The sequence below is a fragment of the Oryx dammah genome, unplaced genomic scaffold, assembly GCF_014754425.2.
Source record: "Oryx dammah isolate SB20612 unplaced genomic scaffold, SCBI_Odam_1.1 HiC_scaffold_25, whole genome shotgun sequence".
In the NCBI taxonomy this organism is placed as follows: Eukaryota; Metazoa; Chordata; class Mammalia; order Artiodactyla; family Bovidae; genus Oryx; species Oryx dammah.
This window is the reverse complement of record NW_024070209.1, coordinates 71,862,351-71,881,729: the sequence shown is the minus strand read 5'-3', so window position 1 is coordinate 71,881,729 and position 19,379 is coordinate 71,862,351. Positions and strand designations below refer to the sequence as shown.

The following is a 19,379-nucleotide window of genomic DNA, read 5'->3' as shown; positions in this document are numbered from 1 at the left end:
CTCAGCAGTGGCCACAGGACTGGAAAAGGTCAGTTTTCATTCCAATCCCAAAGAAAGGCAATGCCAAAGAATGCTCAAACTACCACACGAATGCACTCATCTCACACACTAGTAAAGTAATGCTCAAAATTCTCCAAGCCAGGCTTCAACAGTACATGAACCGTGAACTTCAAATGTTCAAGCTGGTTTTAGAAAAGGCAGAGGAACCAGAGATCAAATTGCCAACATACGCTGGATCATCAAAAAAGCAAGAGAGTTCCAGAAAAACATATTTCTGCTTTATTGACTATGCCAAAGCCTTTGACTGTGTGGATCACAACAAACTGTGGAAAATTCTGAAAGAGATGGGAATACCAGACCACCTGACCTGCCTCTTGAGAAATCTGTATGCAGGTCAGGAAGCAACAGTTAGAACTGGACATGGAACAACAGACTGGTTCCAAACAGGAAAAGGAGTACATCAAGGCTGTACATTGTCACCCTGCTTATTTAACTTATACTCAGAGTACATCAGGAGAAATGCTGGGCTGGATGAAGCACAAGCTGGAATCAAGATTGCTGGGAGAAATATCAATAATCTCAGATATGCAGATGACACCACCCTTATGGCAGAAAGTAAAGAAGAACTAAAAAGCCTCTTGATGAAAGTGAAAGAGGAGAGTGAAAAAGTTGGCTTAAAGCTCAACATTCAGAAAACGAAGATCATGGCATCCAGTCCCATCACTTCATGGCAAGTAGATAGTGAAACAGTGGAAACAGTGTCAGACTTCATTTTGGGGGGCTCCAAAATCACTGCATATGGTGATTGCAGCCATGAAATTAAAAGATACTTACTCTTTGGAAGGAAAGTTATGACTAACCTAGACAGCATATTAAAAAGCAGAGATATTACTTTGCCAACAAAGGTCCATTTAATCAAGGCTACGGTTTTTCCAGTGGTCAGGTATGGATGTGAGAGATGGACTCTAAAGAAAGCTGAGCGCCGAAGAATTGATGCTTTTGAACTGTGGTGTTGGAGAAGAGTCTTGAGAGTCCCTTGGACTGCAAGGAGATCCAACTAGTCTATCCTAAAGGAGATCCGTCCTGGTTATTCACTGGAAGGACTGATGTTGAAGCTGAAACTCCAGTACTTTGGCCACCTTATGCGAAGAGTTGACTCATTGGAAAAGACTCTGATGCTGGGAGGGATTGGGGGCAGGAGGAGAAGGGGACGACAGAGGATGAGATGGCTGGATGGCACAACCGACTCAATGGACATGAGTTTGGGTAAACTCCGGGAGTTGGTGATGGACAGGGAGGCCTGGTGTGCTGCGATTCATGGGGTTGCAAAGAGTCGGACACGACTGACTGACTGAACTGAACTGATATATACATATATATAATAGAATTAATAGTATTGGAAAATAGTCCTCGTGTAGGGAGTCAGAGAGAAGATGTGGGTTAAGACCACCCTCAGGTTTTTCTTGGATGGTGATGTCATTAACAATAATAGGGACTATATGAAAGTTGGGTTTTTGAGGGAGGAAGGGTAAATAAGTGTAACTTAAGCCCACTGAGTTTGAGATGCCTGTGAGACACAGGGTTGGAGGTGTCTAGAAGGCAATGGCAACCCACTCCAGTACTCTTGCCTGGAGAATCCCAGGGACAGTGGAGCCTGGTGGGCTGCCATCTATGGGGTTGCACAGAGTCGGACATGACTGAAGCGACTTAGCAGAAGGCAATTACATATACAGTTCTCACAGCTGGAAGGGCTGATGGGGACGGAGACACAAATTCAGAAGTCATGGGAATAGCTGAAGCCACTCAGGAAGTATGTATAGAGGAAGGAGAAAAGGAAACGAGATGGGAATTCCAAGGGTGGTTAAGGGCAGATTTAGGGAGCAAGGAAGAATGGAAAAGGAAAAGAAATGTCAAAAAGTCAAGAGGACTCATGACACCCTGGTGAATGGCCAATTCCAGGGCTGAGGGAGGGAAAGTACAAGATGAGCCTGGAACATCTTGTGCCCGAAAGCAAGGGAATGTTCAAAGAATGCTGGGGACAAATCCAAAGAATACAGGAGCCAACTTGCAGTTTCTTCTATTGGACCAATCTGTGACAAATTCAACATCAAAACACATAAGAAGAAAGGATTGTAATCCACTGGGGGAAACAAGTTCCTGTCGACACTGATATAAATAAATAAATGGGAGTGGGTCTGAGCCCTAAACCAGAAACTGGCAACGTGTGTCCACTGGATTTCAGAATCGCTAGGAACTAGTAACTGCTGTGTGTGCAGTCTGTTTTTCTCCTTTTTGAAATGATAATGTCCATATGGACATTATCCTATGTCTGTGCCACTAGTGTATGCTGGGGACATTAACGCAGATGATGTTTCTCTTTACTTCACAGGTTTTCAAATCAAGGGGACTGGTACTCAAGCAGTGATACCAAGAACTGGACCTGAAGAGCCATACCCACACTGAGCCCTGAATTAGATGATAAGATCCTGGACTTCAAGTTGGTGCTGTCATGGAATGAGACGTGGGGTTCTTGAGGCAAGCGATGAGTGTATTTTGCATTGAGCGGGGTGTTAATTCTTGTCATCAGATGGTAGGGTGTGGCAGATTGCATTTTCCAAAGATGATTCAACAATATCTCTCATCCACATGCTCTTATCATGTGACTTGAACATTGCTTCCATTGAGAGATAGGGTTTATGTTCCCTTTCTTTATTATTAGGTAGATACGGTAGAAGTGATCTCTGAGGCTAGGTTATAAAAAGGGATGCAGCTTTTCTCTCACTATAATATTCACCCTAGAAACCTACAGCTACCAAATATGTAGGGAGAAAGCTAGCTCCAAGACAGTATGGAGAGGGTTGTCTAGCCAGTCCCCTGCTGTTTAAGTTCCAGCCACCATCTGGACTGTAACCACATGAGAAACCCTGAGCCAGAACCACCCAGCTGAGCCCTTCCTGAATTCCCACCCCACAAAGAGATAATGAAACAGTTGTTGTTTTAAACTGCTAAATTAAAGTGATCTGTTTTTCAGCAATGGATAACTGCTGGCACATGGTAAAAATGTGGAGAATCTGGGTGAAGGGTATGCAGAAATTGTAGAATGGTCCTTTATCCCGTGTGTGATGAATGGGTGGGGTTACTAGAATCACAATCTCTTCTCAGGATTACTCAGGACCATCTGTACTACCCAAGTCCACACCTACAACCATAGAGATGAGCTGGAGCTTCAGAATGGAGAAACAAAATAAACTTAGTCTGAAAATTTCCCCTTTGTCTTTGTGGTACCCAGACACCCTATAATACAGCTAGGAATGGCTTCAAGTCTGCAACTCTGTGGCTAGGAAAAAGTTTTCTCTTTCTAGAACATCTTCCTGTCCGAATGCCCTAATTTGTCCTGGGAATTACCCTCTACAAGAAACCCTCTCCTTTCTGAGAATTGCCTTGGATGGGTGGAGACAGTCTTGACTCACCATTTGTTGTGTGTCTCTCTTTTACTACTCACTTTGTTTGTAGTCAGCTGCCTTCTCCTTCTCCCCTGAGAAAATGTACTTAGTCAGAGTGCTTTGACACCCATAGTCCTGGGGCAGAATCTCTGGGAATTATACAGGGAGACTCAGAAAAGAATGTTTGCCTATGAATTCTTACTTCTGAGTCGTTCGAAGAGAATGCAGCATGTCAATAAGCCCAGCAGAATCCAATGATGTTCACCAAGAGTGCTCAATTTCAGCAGGGTTAGGAATGGCAGAATAGTAAGGCATGAAGAGCTTGCACTGATTATAGAGCATAATGAGAGTACATTGAGAAGGTCAGTACCATGTGAGAAAAGTTATTTACTCGAAACATTAGGGAGAGTGTAGAAGGGAGACTAGCTACAGGTGAGAAGTCAGGATATAGAGAATGGCAGTTTCAATTAATAGATGACTAGAGTTTTGGTACAAAGATGGAGAGCGAAGGGAGTGAGATAGCAGTGTAACAGTAGCAGTAGAACTTAAAGATTAAATATGTGTAGGACTTCCCTGGTGGTCCAGTGGTTAAGATTCTGCCCTTTCATTGGAGGGGGCATGGGTTTGAGTCCTAGTTAGGTAAGTTCTGCATGCCACACGTTGTGGCCAAAAAAAAAAAAAGACTAAATATGTGTAAAGATAAGGAAAATGTTGATGGAGACTCTGAGGCAGTTAGGTCAGAGAAAATAAGAAAGAATATATTTTTTAAAGTTTTATAATTTTCTGATTCCTTTCACCCATTTATTTGGGGTCAAAGAAAATCTTTGAAGAAACCTGGAAGAAAAGCTTTGTCTTCACTTGATCCAGTTCCATAAACACTTACTGTCTGTTTCACATTCAGTGCTAGCTACTGAGGGAGCAGGTGAATAAGACAGAATTCCTGCCCACAAGGGGAACATAGTCTGATTGAAGAGACACATGCAAATGAAGGTCAACACTATAAGATGTGTGTCATGAAAGGAGGGATGTACAAAATGGGTACAGAGGTGACCTTAAGATACCCATGGTAGTCGGGGCTGAGGGAGGGAGACCCAGAAGTAATTTGCACAAAGAGAACCAAGCTGAGGAAATCACAAACAGGTGAGCATAGGGAGCCTTGGGCAGGGCACTGGAGGACAAGGATAGTAGGTATGGACAGGAAGAAGGATCTAGAAGAACTGGAGAGATCCACAAAAACTGACCTAGAACAGGGCCTTCAGGAACACCAATGAATATATCAAAGAGGGAGCTGGTTATGAGGGAGTAGAGTCTAAGCCAGCTAGTAGGCAAGAGGAAGAAACAGGAGTCGTTTTTACAAATGCATTGGTAGAAAGACAATAAGCTTGGTAAAAAAAAAAGTGTGTATAGACGATTTTGTTAGCTTCATTTGGGGGTAAAAGTATTGACTTTCTTCTGGTAAGAGACGGAAAGGAATGTTTAACACAAGTAAAGGAAAACTGAATTTGAATATTAGAGTAACACACTGCTATTGAAAAGCATAAAACAAAAAAAAAGAAAAGAAAAGCATAAACCAAGAGAGGAAAGAAAACCCAGCCTTGGCACTCTCGTGTCGCTGAAAAAGAAATATTCTCTCCTTTGCAGTAGCCGTGAGACCGATAAGAATCCGTCATCTGGCTATTAGGAATCAGGTTTAAGTGCTTGTTCCTTCTGTCTTCAGTTAGGGCGGAGGAATTGTTACCCTGTTGCTAAGGGAAAAGGAAGGGGCTGTTCCCAGTTGCCATGGTGACAAGGTGAGCGCGTTCCCTCGATACCGCCGTAAATTTATGAGACGGTGGCCTCTCCTTGTTGCTGTGGCAACTTAGAAGGACTGTTCTCGTCGCCCCCCACCCCCCATCCCACCTCCCGTCGCCGTTGCTAAGACAAGGTGGAGGTACGGGCGCTTCTTCCCTCGCCAACCGGTTGCCTTGGAGACGGCGGGTGCCCTGGCCCCGCCCCGCTCGGACTGACAGCGGCGGCCGCATCGCGCCTGCGCAGTGCTCTCTTCCCCCGCAGTCTCTGTGCGTTGAAGCCGGAGACCGCGGCGGCCTCTACGAGGACCCTCCGCCCCGGAGCCGCCGGCCGGAGCCGCAGCCTCAGCCGCAGTGCTCCACCCCCACCGCCTGCCCCCCTCCCCCGCCGCCTCTGCCGGAGCCACCTCGCGCACTGTGAGTCCGGGCCGAGGCGACCGACGCCGTGGGGCTGAGTCAGCGGGAGGCCCGGGCCCGGGCTGGGGGAGGGGAACCGAGCTGCCCCCTTCGCCTCCACAACCGCGCCCCCGCGCCCCCCAACCGCATCTCCCCCACGCCCGCGGCTCCCTTCCTCCATCCCGCTCTCCCGGGATCCCCGCGGCCTCGGCGGTCAGGCCTCCCCTTTTCTCCCTCCAGACCCACCTGGGGGGTTCTTTCCCGCGAGATGCGGCGCTACCGCACCTCCGCTCTGGACAGATTTCCCCCCCCGCCAAAAAAAACTGCCTCCCGTTCACCCTTGTCCTTTCTCCTTACTCTTCTTGGGCCTGACATCTCCGGCCTCCCCGGTTTTCCCCAGTGATATGCCAGAAAAAGAGTGACAAGGGAGAGAGCGAGGGCAGACTTGGGGGAGGGGGGGACGTGGTGCCTGCCCAAACCTCGGGGCCTCAGGTTTCCTACCCACACGCTCCTGCCCCGGCGGGCGTGGGGAGGCAGGTCTGGACAGTTCTCACTGGCTGATGAGAGCGTGTGGGGCTTTCCGGCCCCATCACCGTGATCAGCTACTGTTCAGTGGACACCCGCTGCAACGCGGTGGCCTTCCGTGGGCTGAGCTCTGGCTTTGGCGGGCGCGGTGGAGAGGGACTGGAGAGAGGGGGGAGAAAGGTTGCGTTTGGGAGCTGAAGTTCCTGCGCTTCCAGTGTGGTGTTGTGAATAAGCATCTTGCAGTACTCTTTAAAATGCTTTCCCCCACTTCACCGGCCCCCACGCCCCCGCAGTACAACCTGGTGTAATAATGGGAGGTTTGGAAACAGGCCTGATATCCATAGCAAGTGCTTAACTGTTTGTATGTTGAAGGGTTGTGGCAGGACTTGATCTTTGATACCTATGACTTCCAAGGGGTAACCAACTGGGTGAGCGTGAGTTTTAAGGTAACGTGCAGAGTCGACAAGGAGGAACAGAACTGAGGTTTCTCCCTGGTATAGGTTTGAGGCTTGCACCCCCTGCTTGCTGCAGCTGTGAGTCTCTCTGGGGGCTGTCACCTGATAGGGGTTCTAGCATATGTGAACAATTCCCCAGGGTTATGTTTGCTGCCCATCCACCTGCCCATCGTGCATTCCCTAATCTTGGAACAGAGGAGGAGCCCAAATTGTTTTCTTTTTCCCGGAGAAGTAAGGCTGAAGTCAGAGTTGGTGCCCATAGCCAAAAGCTCTTAATCAACGTGCCTCAACTCGAAGGCTCCTAACTACTTACTTACTGTGTGTACCTCATTGCCAACTTCCTTTGATTCTTTTTTTTTTTTTTTTTGGCTTTAGATTTTAGTGTACTGTCAAAAACTATGTGTAAATATCAGCCAGTTAAATTGTAGAAGCAGCTCAGGTTTTATTGACTTCAGGCTCAAAAAGAGTAGATGGTTCGGTTCTAAAAATCATGCCGAAGGACACACAGATTTGGAGTTTCTGGCTTGCAAACAGTGAGGAATAACAATTTAGCTCCTTGACTTTGCTCAATCATGGCCTATTGGCAGCCTCCTCAGAGCCACTCCCCACCCCCATGCCCATCAGATTAGTTTACAGTAGCAAGGACGGCTGTCGCCCTAGTTTTAAACATAGAGATGAAGTTCAGGAAGACTACTGCCCCCATGTAACAGTGCAGTTTCTTCTGTTTCAAATGCCAGTCTGGGGTTTGGCGGGATGCACCTGCCTGTGGGCTGATGGGAACCACGGGGCCTGAGCGTTACATTCCTTCTGTGTGGTCCTCTCTCTGTCGCATAGCTCACCGAAATACCCGGGCAGGGCCGGAGCAGACAGCTGTGCTGGAGAGCTGCTCCTCCTGGGTTGAGTGTATTTTGGGAATCAGTAATATTTACTGGGGTGGAGGGTGGTGAACTAAGAAGCAAGAAAATGTGTCAAGGCTAGATAGATCAGGAGGGTGTGAGTAAAATGTTCCCTTTGCAGTTTGCCGTGGCATAGGACATTCTCAGAGCATCCCAGTGGTTTTTATTTGGGTTAATTTGCCTTTGAAATACGTACCAGCATTTTATGAGATAATGATGGAATGCCTTTTAAACTGCTGCTGTTGGGAAACTAATACCTGTGTCTTATACGTTGCCTGTTCAGTTGTCACTGAGTGTAATTGTTAGGATCAAGGAGAGGGACATGATTTGAACCAAATTAGACCTACGTCTGTGTGATCTGTGTTGTAGTTTTACAGCACTACATTTCCTTGATTCTAAGACACACCAGCAGTTTACTAGCAGCTTTTAGGTAAATTCATTTAACACTACCAGATCAAAATATATATGTTGAATTTAAGGTGCATCGTAATTTCAGGAACATTAAAATATCTGGGAAGTGGCAAGACTTGAAGGAGGGATTTGCATGTCTTACAACTGAGAATGGTATTTATAATATTCCTGGGTACGTGATTATCCTGAGAACGCATGCATTGTGAGGAAGGATTTTCTTAAGTCCTTTCTACTTAGTAAGCCCACCTACTTTTTGGAGTTATGTGTGTAAGATGATTGACTGGAGTTAGGCATGGCAGTTAGCTGTTGAACAGAAGAAAGTTCCAGTGTAGGAACCTAATGCAAGGCCTTCATATAGTACCCTCCAGAAGTGGAGCCAACCAGCTGGCAGCAAACATCTTATGAGCTATACCTGAAATAGTCAGGTAACATCTCTCAGGAGCTGAACAGAAAGCGTAATTTTTCAAATCAGAATCATCTGACTTGTTTACAGACACATTTGTAAAGATCCTAAGAAATGTGTCCTCCTCCCATAGGACATTAGAAGTGGAGAGGACTTCAGATGATTCAGCTTTCTCATTTCCAGATTTTGACATGGGACACCAAGAGTTAGTGACTTGCCTGAGTTCACCCAACTAATGTAGAAAGTATGTGAAAACACTTTGTCAACTGTATGCAGCGTGCAAATTAACATTAGTAGTTATTAGTGGCTGAGTCAGGATTAGCACCCAGATTGCCAGTCTAGGGGAGTTTTTCAATGCCATGTTACCTCATCCTTCATTTTTAATATTCCAGAGGGTTTTAATAAGAGTAATTTAGTAGTCTGTAATTAGCCCTGTTGACAAGGGCTTGTTTCATTGTCTGAGACATCACAGAGCCAGGTGAAACTGAGTGTCACACTGTCTAATTATTTATTCTTGCCACCTTAAAAATAATCATTCTCCCTCACGCATTTCCACGTCAAGAAAGTTTTTCCTTCCTTAAATTTGAATCATTTAACATAAAGTAAATGCAAAGGTAGGTATCTGAAGTCATCTCAGCTTCTTATCCACAAGGCTACTGCTGTATTCCAGGAAATAAGGTGGAGAGGGCTGAAAGGGGGCAGAGAGGAGGCACAAACTGGATTATCTTCCGGCTCCCAGAATGTAACCTTCAGTGGTTCCCGGAAGCCATAGAAATTTCTAGTCCCTGGCTTCCCTTGTGGCTCGGTGGTAAATAACCCACCTCCCAATGCAGGAGATTCTGGTTTGATCCCTGGGTCTGGAATATCCTCCAGAGAAGGAAATGGCAACCCACTCCAGTATTCTTGCCTGGAAAATCCCATGGACAGAGGAGCCTGGCAGGCTACAGTCCATGAGGTCACAAAGAGTTGGACGTGACTTAGTGATTAAACAACACCATTCTTGAGAAAGGGAGATGGTCTGGCCTCTGGAAGCAGACAAACCTGAGTTCAAGTCCCAGTCCCACCACTTCCTGGCCGTGTGGCCTTGGGTGACTTACGGAACCTGAGTGCCAGTGTTCTCATCTGCAAGCCTGAAATGATACCATCTGTTTTACAGGGTTGGTTGTGAAGATTAAATGAAAGGAAGTATGTAGAGTACCTGCTTAATAAAGGATAGCAACCATCCATTTATATTACTGAAATATAAAATAAAAAATAATGGTTTCAAAATTTTATCAGGACCCAAGTCCATCTTGGACCCTCAATTGAGCAACCCCCCATCTCCCAGCAGCCCTTTCGGTTTGTTTGACATGCACAGAGGGCTTTATCCTGTGAAGACCTGGCACTTGCAGTGTTATTTCAACTGCCAAAATAGGAGTATATGAACTGCCCCTTTGTCTCCGTGTATTCAGCTGACCTGGTTATCTGAAAGGCTGGCGGGGTGGGAGCAGTTGAGGAGGAGAGCACAGACTTGGTGTGTTTGTGTGTGTGGTGGGGGCGGTTAGTCCTCTGTTGGGGAGGCCAGTCTGGGGAGGGATCTTAATTTGAAATGGAAAAGCTGCTGAGCTGTCCCTCGTGAGTAAAGCTCGCAGTGGCCTTCATTCAGTTCCTCTGCTCTTAGAGGCTTTGCTTTCATCGGTGACTGTGCTCTGATCAGCTCTGAATCTGGGAGACATGGAGAGCCAGGGAGAGGAACAATCCATCTTCGGAGGGAGACCTCCTTGCTAGTGAGGAGAGTAAAGAGAGGTCATTTGGGGTGGCACCAGTTCCAGGTAGAGTCAACCACATAATTAGGGAGCCAGGACAAGCCATTCAGGTGGAGCACAAATGAACTTAAATTCCTAAAAAAAGTCTCATTTGGAAAGAAAATACTCCTAAATAGGCACGTAAAAACTGAAAATTAAAACACAATAGTTTTTACCTCCAGAAAGTGAAATTTGAGAGTGGAGGAGTGAAAAGGAGACTAAAGGGAGAACTTCTCCTTTTTTCATATATAATTCTATATGTGAATTCTATCTATATGTGATTTCTCCTTTTTTCATGTATAATTCTATATGTGAATTGTTATAAGAAGCAAGTATACTTTTGTATTGAGGTTGGGAGGAGAAGGGGGTGACAGAGGATGAGATGGTTGGGTGGCATCACCGACTCAATGGACATGAGTTTGAGCAAACTGGGAGATAGTGAAGGACAGGGAAAGAAGCCTGGCATACTGCAGTCCGTGGGGTTGCAAAGAGTCGGACATGACTTAGTGATTGAACAATGAACAACAAAATGCTTTTGTGATTTAATGAAGACCAGTAGGGTTGGTAGTGGTTGTTTTCCAGTAATCACATCTTGGTGCGCAAGAAGCAGATGCCTTTACTTGGAGCCGGCACTGCCTGGGGCAGATAGGGTTAGACTACTTCCTTCCAACAGGCTGAGCTGTTTGTACCAAACCAGGGTCAGGAAGATCCACTGGAGAAGGGATAGGCTACCCACTCCAGTGTCTTGGGCTTCCCTGAAGGCTCAGCTGCTAAAAAATCTGCCTGCGATGCAGGAAACCTGGGTTCAATCCTTGAGTTGGGAAGATCCCCTGGAGAAGGGAAAGGCTACCCACTCCAGTATTCGGGCCTGGGGAATTCCATGAACTGTATAGGCCATGGGGTCGCACAGAGTCAGACACGACTGAGTGACTTTCACTTTCAGACTTGTAGGTAAACTCAGGACCTTCCAAAGTGGCTGCTTCCTGGCAGCCCAGTATTCATCACTGACCTCCTACCTCACTGCCTTTTCCTAGTCTTTTCGTCCCCTTCTTGAGAATGATCCCTTCCTTCTCTTGAATGGTTGACGTAATCATTGCTATTCTAATATGCTAATTTAACTTTCAACTACTGATGAAAATGGCATCTAACTAGATGACCTTTATGAAAAATCCATGCCCCTTATATCCAGAGAAAAACATGATCTGAAAGGATGCTGCTGCTGCTACTGCTGCTAAGTCACTTCAGTCGTGTCCGACTCTGTGCGACCCCATAGATGGAAGCCCACCAGGCTTCTCCGTCCCTGGGATTCTCCAGGCAAGAACACTGGAGTGGGTTGCCATTTCCTTCTCCAGTGCATGAAAGTGAAAAGTGAAAGTGAAGTCGCTCAGTCATGTCAGACTCTTAGCGACCCCATGGACTGCAGCCTACCAGGCTCTTGCGTCCATGGGAGTTTCCAGGCGAGAGTACTGGAGTGGAGTGCCATTGCCTTCTCCAGATCTGAAAGGATACTTGTACCCCAGTGTTCACTGCAGCACTGTTTACAATAGCCAAGACATGGAAGCAACCTAAATGTCCATCGGCAGAGGAATGGATAAAGATGTGGTACATCTCTACAATGGAATATTACTCAGCTATTAAAAAGAATGAAGTAATACCACTTGCCATAACATGGATAGACCTAGAGACTGTCATACTGAGTGAAGTAAATCAGATAGAGAAGGAGAAATACTGTATGACATCTTTTATATATGGAATCTAAAAATGATGCAAATGAACTTACTTACAAAACAGAAGGAGACTCACAGACTTAATATCTTTAACTTATGGTTGCCTGTACACACGGCTATATTTAAGATGGACAACAAACAAGGACCTACTGCATAACACATGGAATTCTGCTCAATGTTATGTGGCAGCCTGGATGGCAGGGGAGTTTGGAGGAGGATGGATACATGTATATGTACAGCTGAGTCCCCTTGTTGTTCACCTGAAGCTATGACAACCTCGTTAATTGGCTATACCTCAATACAAAATAAATGTTTTTTTTTTAAATTTTAAAATGAAAAATTCATGCCCCTTACTTAGCATCAAGAGGGCTTGAAGTATAAAGGTGTGCATCTGAAATGCTGACGATCTCTATTACGGTAGCTGGATTTCAGATCAGATCTGGCCAATAGAGTACAACTTTCCACAGCAATGTTTTAACCACTTCTCCTAGGAATCACTGATAACTGACAGAATTATTAAATATTATTGAGCTTTAATTTTCTCATAAGTTTCAGTCCTGTTTTCTAGCCAGATGTCCTGTTTATTATAGGAAGATGACACACCTATCATCGGACACGTGCTTTGACTTACTTAGCCCAGAGCTAGCATGGGTTGTGCTAAGTAATCCACATTCCATCACCCAACCTTCCCTTTGGCCAAGAGTACAGATTTGTGTGACAGTTGGCCAAGGATGGTTTTTCCTCTGTGTAGAGTTGACTGCCCAATACCGGCTTCAGTCTAATATCTTGTTCTTACTAGCATCATGCCCTGCCAACTTTGTTAAATGGGAGTAACATAACACTGGTGTTTTGAGCTTTGGACATGTCATTTGCCTGAAGTAAATAAAGATTTGGTCTCTCTAAATGTTTTGACTCAATGCAAAATGATTTTTTTCCTGAAACTATTTCCTGTACATAGGAGATACATACCAGTAGTGTGATATGTTTAAAATAACTGAGCAAGAGCATGTCTTCAAATCTGCCCTGTCATTTTGACAGTATGTATCAAAAGCCTTAAAAGGAACATACCTTTAGGTCAGAAATTGCTGTTCTAGGAATACTGAGAAAATCAGAGTTGTATATAAAAGTACCTATACAATGATTTTTATTAATGCAACATTATTCATTATAATCATTATTAACATAATCAAATAGTTAAAACAACCAAAAGGATCAACAATTAGGCATTTGGTCAGTTCACCCAGATAGAATAGAATATTGCACAGGCATTAAAAATCTCCTGGAATATTTGTTGATATCAGAAACTTTTGATATAATCAATGAAAAAAGGATGCAAAATTGTGTCCAGAATGATACCAGTTTTACTTTAAAGGATATGAAAAGGTACTGGAAGGGTGTATGCCAAAACCATCAATGATTATCTTTAACAGGAATACTTTTTTTTCTGAGTGCTTTTCAGTGTTTTCCAAACTTTTCTGCATTAAGCAGCTATAACTTTTATTACAAAATTTTTAAACCAATGATGTATAGATTCCAGGTAGTAGAGCAATCTCTAAGAAAACCCCAAGGTATTTAATTTTTTACAGTTTTGTATCACTGTGGTTTTGATTAAAGATAAACACTTCTCAAAGGCGTTCCTTTGCATGCTGCTTCATTTCTTCTTTGAGAGAGAGCATGCCGGGAGTATGACTGTGTGGGTGTGTGACTAAAAACACAGCCTAGAAACTCCCAAGTCCAACCACCCAAATGAAATAGTTCCTCTTGACTCAAATGAGATGTAAAAAAAAAAAAAATTATAAAAAGAGAATGTCTTACGAAATAGTCTTCTTTGCCTCTTAACTTTTGCTGTTTAAGCTTATCAGGTTTCAGTAAAACCCTGTATGGCCCAGGGCTCCGTTTTAGGGGGGCTTTTTCTTCCCAAGTCTTTGCAGATTCTCTGGTGGTGTGGTTCCCCCATGGCTCAGGAGCCGGATCTGAGGCTTTCTCTCTTGCAAGAGTTGGGCATGACTTAGCGACTAAACCACCACCACCACCACTCTTGTTTTGGTGGTTGTGTACCTATCTGAACTACCTGTTTTGAAAGACTGTGCCCAGGCCTCCGGCAGCCTCCTCTCTCCCTTTGCCCTTGGCCATATTCTGTTCTGCCATGCCCTTTTTCTTGCAAACGTGGAAATTTTGGGTGCCCGCCAGTGGCCACCTGACAACAGAAGCCCTCAAGGGGATGGGCTGGGCAAGTCCCTGGAGCTGCTGGCTGGGAAGGGACAGGCTGGCCCGGCAGCTGTCCTCTCGCTCATTTCCCCATCCACGCACACACTGTGCATCATCTCAATGGCCTGTCCAATGGGCCGATCGCTGTCCTCCACCCACGGTGGTGTCTGCCCACCTCTGAGCGCTGGGGAGCCCAGACGTAGACTTGAACCATGTGGCCTGTCGCACAGCTCAGCCTGTGTTGTGATATAAAATGTTTTCTTAAGCAGTATCTGCTGCTTCTTCTAAGTGGTTCTGACTCCCAAAACACCCGCCCCAGATGGGGTGGAGGCCTCTCCTGCCCTCAGGAATTGTTAATGAGCGAGTCTTTGGGTATGGTTCGATGCTCCACCACCTGGAGAGAGTGAGGAGGAAGCATTCATCTTCTCTTGAGGGTGTTATTGTCCTGGTCACTTTGTAATTTCAGTGTTGTTTCCTAACTGGTAAGAAGTGAAATCTTAGCTCCTCTGAATCAGCAGGATCCTAGCTGAACTAATGTGTGTTGTGCCGTGTGAAAGGGGCAGGCTTTGAACCACTGGATGAAATTAAATATCCGTTCCTGTATGAGGAGTATCTCCAGTTAGGGTAATACAGACTGTGTAGCTAGACCTTTCTGTAGCACCAGACTCTTGGCAGATGGCGGTCAGCCCCTTCTCCCGTCCCTGCAGATTATTGCCACTTATCAGGGACTCAGGTTTAGTCTCTGATCTGTTCTGATTTTAGATGGTAGAGTTCACAGCTGAAAGCTCCCAGTTTGGGCATCCTATTAACACCTTTAAGTGACAGGACCACTGCTAAGTGAAGAGACATGTTATGCTGGCCCTAAAATAGCAAGGTGCAGTGTTTTGAGACTTGTATTCCCCAGGAGGTATAGTTTCCAGGTTTATAGGTTATTCATATAAATTTACATATTGTCATCTCAAGGGCTTATTCTAAGTGTACTCTCAACAAGTATACTTTCTGTTTTGCATTCTGAGTCATTATGGGGTGTAAAAGAAATGAAATTCAGCCCCTATCCATGAGAGACTGCAGTCTGGTTTGGAAGATAAGGTGGATGTGTGGAATGACCCGTGTGCATGACAACACTGGACATCGGTGATACATCTTTGTTCTGTAAGACACAGTCTTTGCCCTTAAGGAACTCAGCTAACATTCTGGCGAGAGAATTGGACACAAATTTATATAGATCGCTATAACACCAGGGGATGGAAACTCCACCAGTGATGGGAAGGGGTGCTTTGGTAACCCCGGGCACAAGAGTGACTCTGAGCCCATAAGAGCCCTGGAAGGCTTCAGAGAGGGAGGCGCATCACCGCTGATGGGCAGGGTTGACAGAGGGTCCCGCCCACCAGAGGACAGATGAGTAAGAGAGTTCAGGCAAAAGAAATGAAAAAAAACAGTATTGTGTTAAGTCACTAGCACTGTAGAGTCTAAACTCAAAAAGGACTCTGAGAGGAAAACAATCATTGTGAACCAGAGAAATCAGAAAAGACTTCACAGAGGAAGCAGAACCTGAGCTCATCTTGAAGACGGGCAGGACACCAGAGGGGGCCTTCCACGAGGTGAGGGGCCATGTCCTGGAAGGGCTGGCTGGCTGAGGAGCATAAGCAGGTCACCCTTATCAGACTGAGGCTGAGAATTTGGACAACATTGGTAACAGTCAGAAATTAGGAAGTTGGAGAGACAGTTTGAAGATAAGTTTTGGCTTAGGCACAGAGAGCTAAAGGTGACAGTTGGTGACATCCAAGTGGAGTGATCCCAAAAGCCCAGAAGCTGAGGGTGAGGTTGGATGGAGCCGTGGGTGTCAGAGTCAACAACACAGAAACACTGGCTTCCCTGAAAGGCGGTGGGGGGGTGGGGGGGTGTCTCTCCAGGGGTCTTGGGTACAGAGCACAAAGACCAGAGCTCCTGGTAGTAAGCTTTGAGAATTGCCCATAATGAGGGAAAAAGTGAAGCACTGTGGGAAGTACAAGGCTTCAGCAGCAAGGGCAGAGCACTTCAGGGTGGCCGGTTCAACTAGACTCAAGGCTTTATCCAGATGAAAATCATGGCAAGAGTGTTGTTCCAGTAAAACCCTGGAGTTGGAAGCCAAGTTGGGTAGGGTGAAGTGGGACCTGGATGTAGAGAAAGGAGAGGCAATGGTGGTCACCAGAGAGCAGCAGAGAAGGGGAGGAAAGCAGTGACCAGAAGCAGCCGATCAAACCTTGTTTTGTTGTAACTGTATTCTTGATCAGCAAACAGATATAAAATTTTAGTCAGCATGTATTTTTTCTGTTTATATAATTTTTCTGTATTAAAGTATGCTTCATCTATAAATTTCTCTGTATCAACATAAGCCCTGTATTTATCACTTCAAATATGCCATTCCTTCTGTGGTATTCCATTATATTGATACCAAAATGTGCTTAACCATCAATCTATTACTGAGCAGTTGGAGTGTTTCCAGCATTTTGCAAGTGTAAATATCTCTGCTATGAACATCACTGTACAGATTACTCTTTCTTTTGTGGGCTATTTCGTCAGGGGTATATCCTATAAAGTAGAATTACTGAGGCAAAGCTCACAAACAATGTTGTTTTTTTTTAACTGAGATATAATTGACATAGCAACGTTATATTGGCTTTGATGACTCAACATTTGTATATACCTCAAAATGATCACAAAAATCTAGTTAGCATCCATCACCACACATAGTTACAGATTTTTTGTTGTGCTCTTTTAAGATCTGCTCTCTTAGCAACTTTCAAATATACAATACTGTATTATTAATATAGTCACCGTGCTGTCCATTATATTCCCCAGCACTTAGTTATTTTATAACTGGAAGTTTGTACCTTTTGACTACCTTCACCCACTCCCCGACTCCCAATCTGGCAACCACCAATCTGTTCTCTGTATCTATGAGTTCAGTGCTTTTCGATCTCACATATAAGCGAGATAACACAGTATGTCTTTCTGTGTGCAGCTTATTTCTCCTAGCGTTAAGCCCTCAAGGTCGATCTGTGTTGTAAATGGCAAGATTCCTTTTCTTTTTTATGAATGAATAATATTCCCATTGTGTATGTATACAGTTTCATTACCCATTCATCCACTGATGGATAGTTAGATTGCTTCCATGTTGTTGTTTCAATAGGCTTATTATACATTGTTCTCCATGGTGGTCCGACTAACTTACGATCTGAGTAAGAGTTTGGTATCAACTTAGAATGATTTCTTATAATAAGATCTCAGCGTGTTTGATGGTGGGAAGGAAAAGGGGTTATCTGAGGGGGAAAGTCTTGATTTCTAGTGCAAAATGATTACCTAGCCAAGGTCCCAAGCTCAAGATATTTATTGAAAATGGCTTCTGATGCAATAAAAAAACATTTTAACATAAAAAAAAAACAAAACAAAACCCAAGAGAGAAGGGGAGGAAACAGGAGTAATCTTGAGGACACCAGGGCAGGGGTAACTTTGTAGGAAAGGGAAGGGCTGCCTTCCTCTGAGACTGGTAGGAGAAGAGAGTGGGGCTCTTTCTATCCCTAACTTGCAGAGTGAAGTCCAGGGGAGATGGCTGGAGTTCCCGCTAATAAAAGACCTTTTCCTTAGTGAGATAGAGCCAAGGCCAGTTGCTGAGGTGGGGTGAGGTCCTGAAGGTCTGAATTAACCTCTGTGAGAAATGAGCCTGGGCGTTTGAGAGATGAATGAAAGTCTTGTTGTGCAAGGGTGGGGGCTGAGTTGGACCCATGAATTCCTAATGGGCTAAGTCTCTGAAGTCCTGTAGTCTAGAGAAGCAACACTAACTAGGGGGGCACAAGGAAGGGGGCGACTTGGCATTCTCAGGGCAAGGTTTCTGGGGAGGCAGAGTTTGAGATGGCAGTGGAGCAGCTGGCCCTGAGGTCAGAGGTGGAGGGAAGCACTGCAAATCGAAGACAGGCGCTGGTTGTCAAAGGAATGAGGGGGAGAGTCATTACAGGCTCCAGTGAGGACAGAAAGGAGGGTGTGGAAAATGAGGGATGAGCAGGAAGGAGGTTACTGACAGAAGAAGATTTTAATTTTAAACTTTGGCAAAGGCTGTTTTTACTTTTATATAAGTTTTAATCTTTTAGGTTTTACATTTAGATCTATGATCAATATTGAGTTAATCTTTGTATATGATGCAATGTATGATCAGTTGCTGTTGCTGTGTTTTGCATAGAAGTATTCAAGTTTCTGAACATGAGTTTGAGTGAACTCTGGGAGTTGGTGATGGACAGGGAGGCCTGGTGTGCTGTGATTCATGGGGTCGCAAAGAGTCGGACACGACTGAGCGACTGAACTGAACTGATTCAAGTTTTCCAGCACCATTTGTAGTTTCTCACCATCCCATATGGGATCTTAATTCTCCAACTAGGGATCAAACCCATGCCCCCTGCATTGAAAGGCAGAGTCTTAACCACTGGACTGCTGGGGAAGTCCTTGTTTTTACTTTTACTTACTCACCTTTGTAGAATGTTTGGTTTCTCTCTCTCCTTTTTTTTTCTTTTGTAGAATGTTTTTTCTTCTTAACATGGGCACATATTCCCAACAACATTTTTTTAACTAATTGAGATCTCTGTGCCTCCAGGGTTTGGCAGGGTTATGCTGAGGTTGATGAAGGAGAAGTGAAGATGGAAGAGCATCACGGAATCTGACTTGATAAGGTGCTAGCACCATGAGGGGTCTCTGCTTGTCAGCCATTGCTCTCGTGGTTGCAGCTTGTCACTGCAGAGTGGAGCGGCACCCAACCACCAGTCCGTATCCACCCACACAGTTTTAGCATTTAAAACCTGAGCAGGCCAACCTTCCCTAGGTTTGGCAGCCATATTTTTGATGTCCTGTTGTGTGGGCCTGGCTGTTTCCCACTCTGCCCAAATGTCCTACTCAGCCATTCCTCTCTGACCTCTGTCCGTGAAGATGCTTCCTCCAGGCAGAAAGCAACTTGCCAAAAACACAGTTTTGTGAGCAGGCTGTGGGTTCCACCTCAGCCTCACTCATCCCCTCCCAGGGTGCTCTGTGCAGTGTGCAAACTATACACCTATATATCGCAGCCCTGTTTCTCTCTTGCCTGTTTTGAAACTTGGCCTAAGGCCCTTGCCTCATCTGACCCTTCTTCCTTCTCATGTCCTCCTCAACCATCCACTTTGACCCTGACTCTGACTGACACTGTTGGTTGTGGCCTGTCTTGTCACTTGCCAGACTCACATTACCTTCATGCTTCAGCAGAAGCTCCTTACACAGCTAACCATGCACAGCAATCCCAAGGGCCAAGCAGGGGCCTGAGCAAGATGGAAACACATGGAAAGTG

At 45.1% G+C, this 19,379-nt stretch overlaps 1 protein-coding gene across 2 annotated transcripts in view; it reads left to right on the top strand.

The window, feature by feature from the left end:
• Positions 1-5,460: 5,460 nt before the first annotated feature.
• Positions 5,461-19,379, top strand: part of MAPRE3 (microtubule associated protein RP/EB family member 3) — a 54,768-nt gene continuing 40,849 nt past the window's right edge. Inside the window, exon 1 of one of the 2 annotated variants that reach the window (XM_040224444.1) lies at positions 5,461-5,647. The gene's annotated coding sequence lies outside the window, so the exon portion shown is untranslated. The remainder of the gene's footprint in view (positions 5,648-19,379) is intronic. The other variant, XM_040224445.1, reaches the window with a different exon arrangement.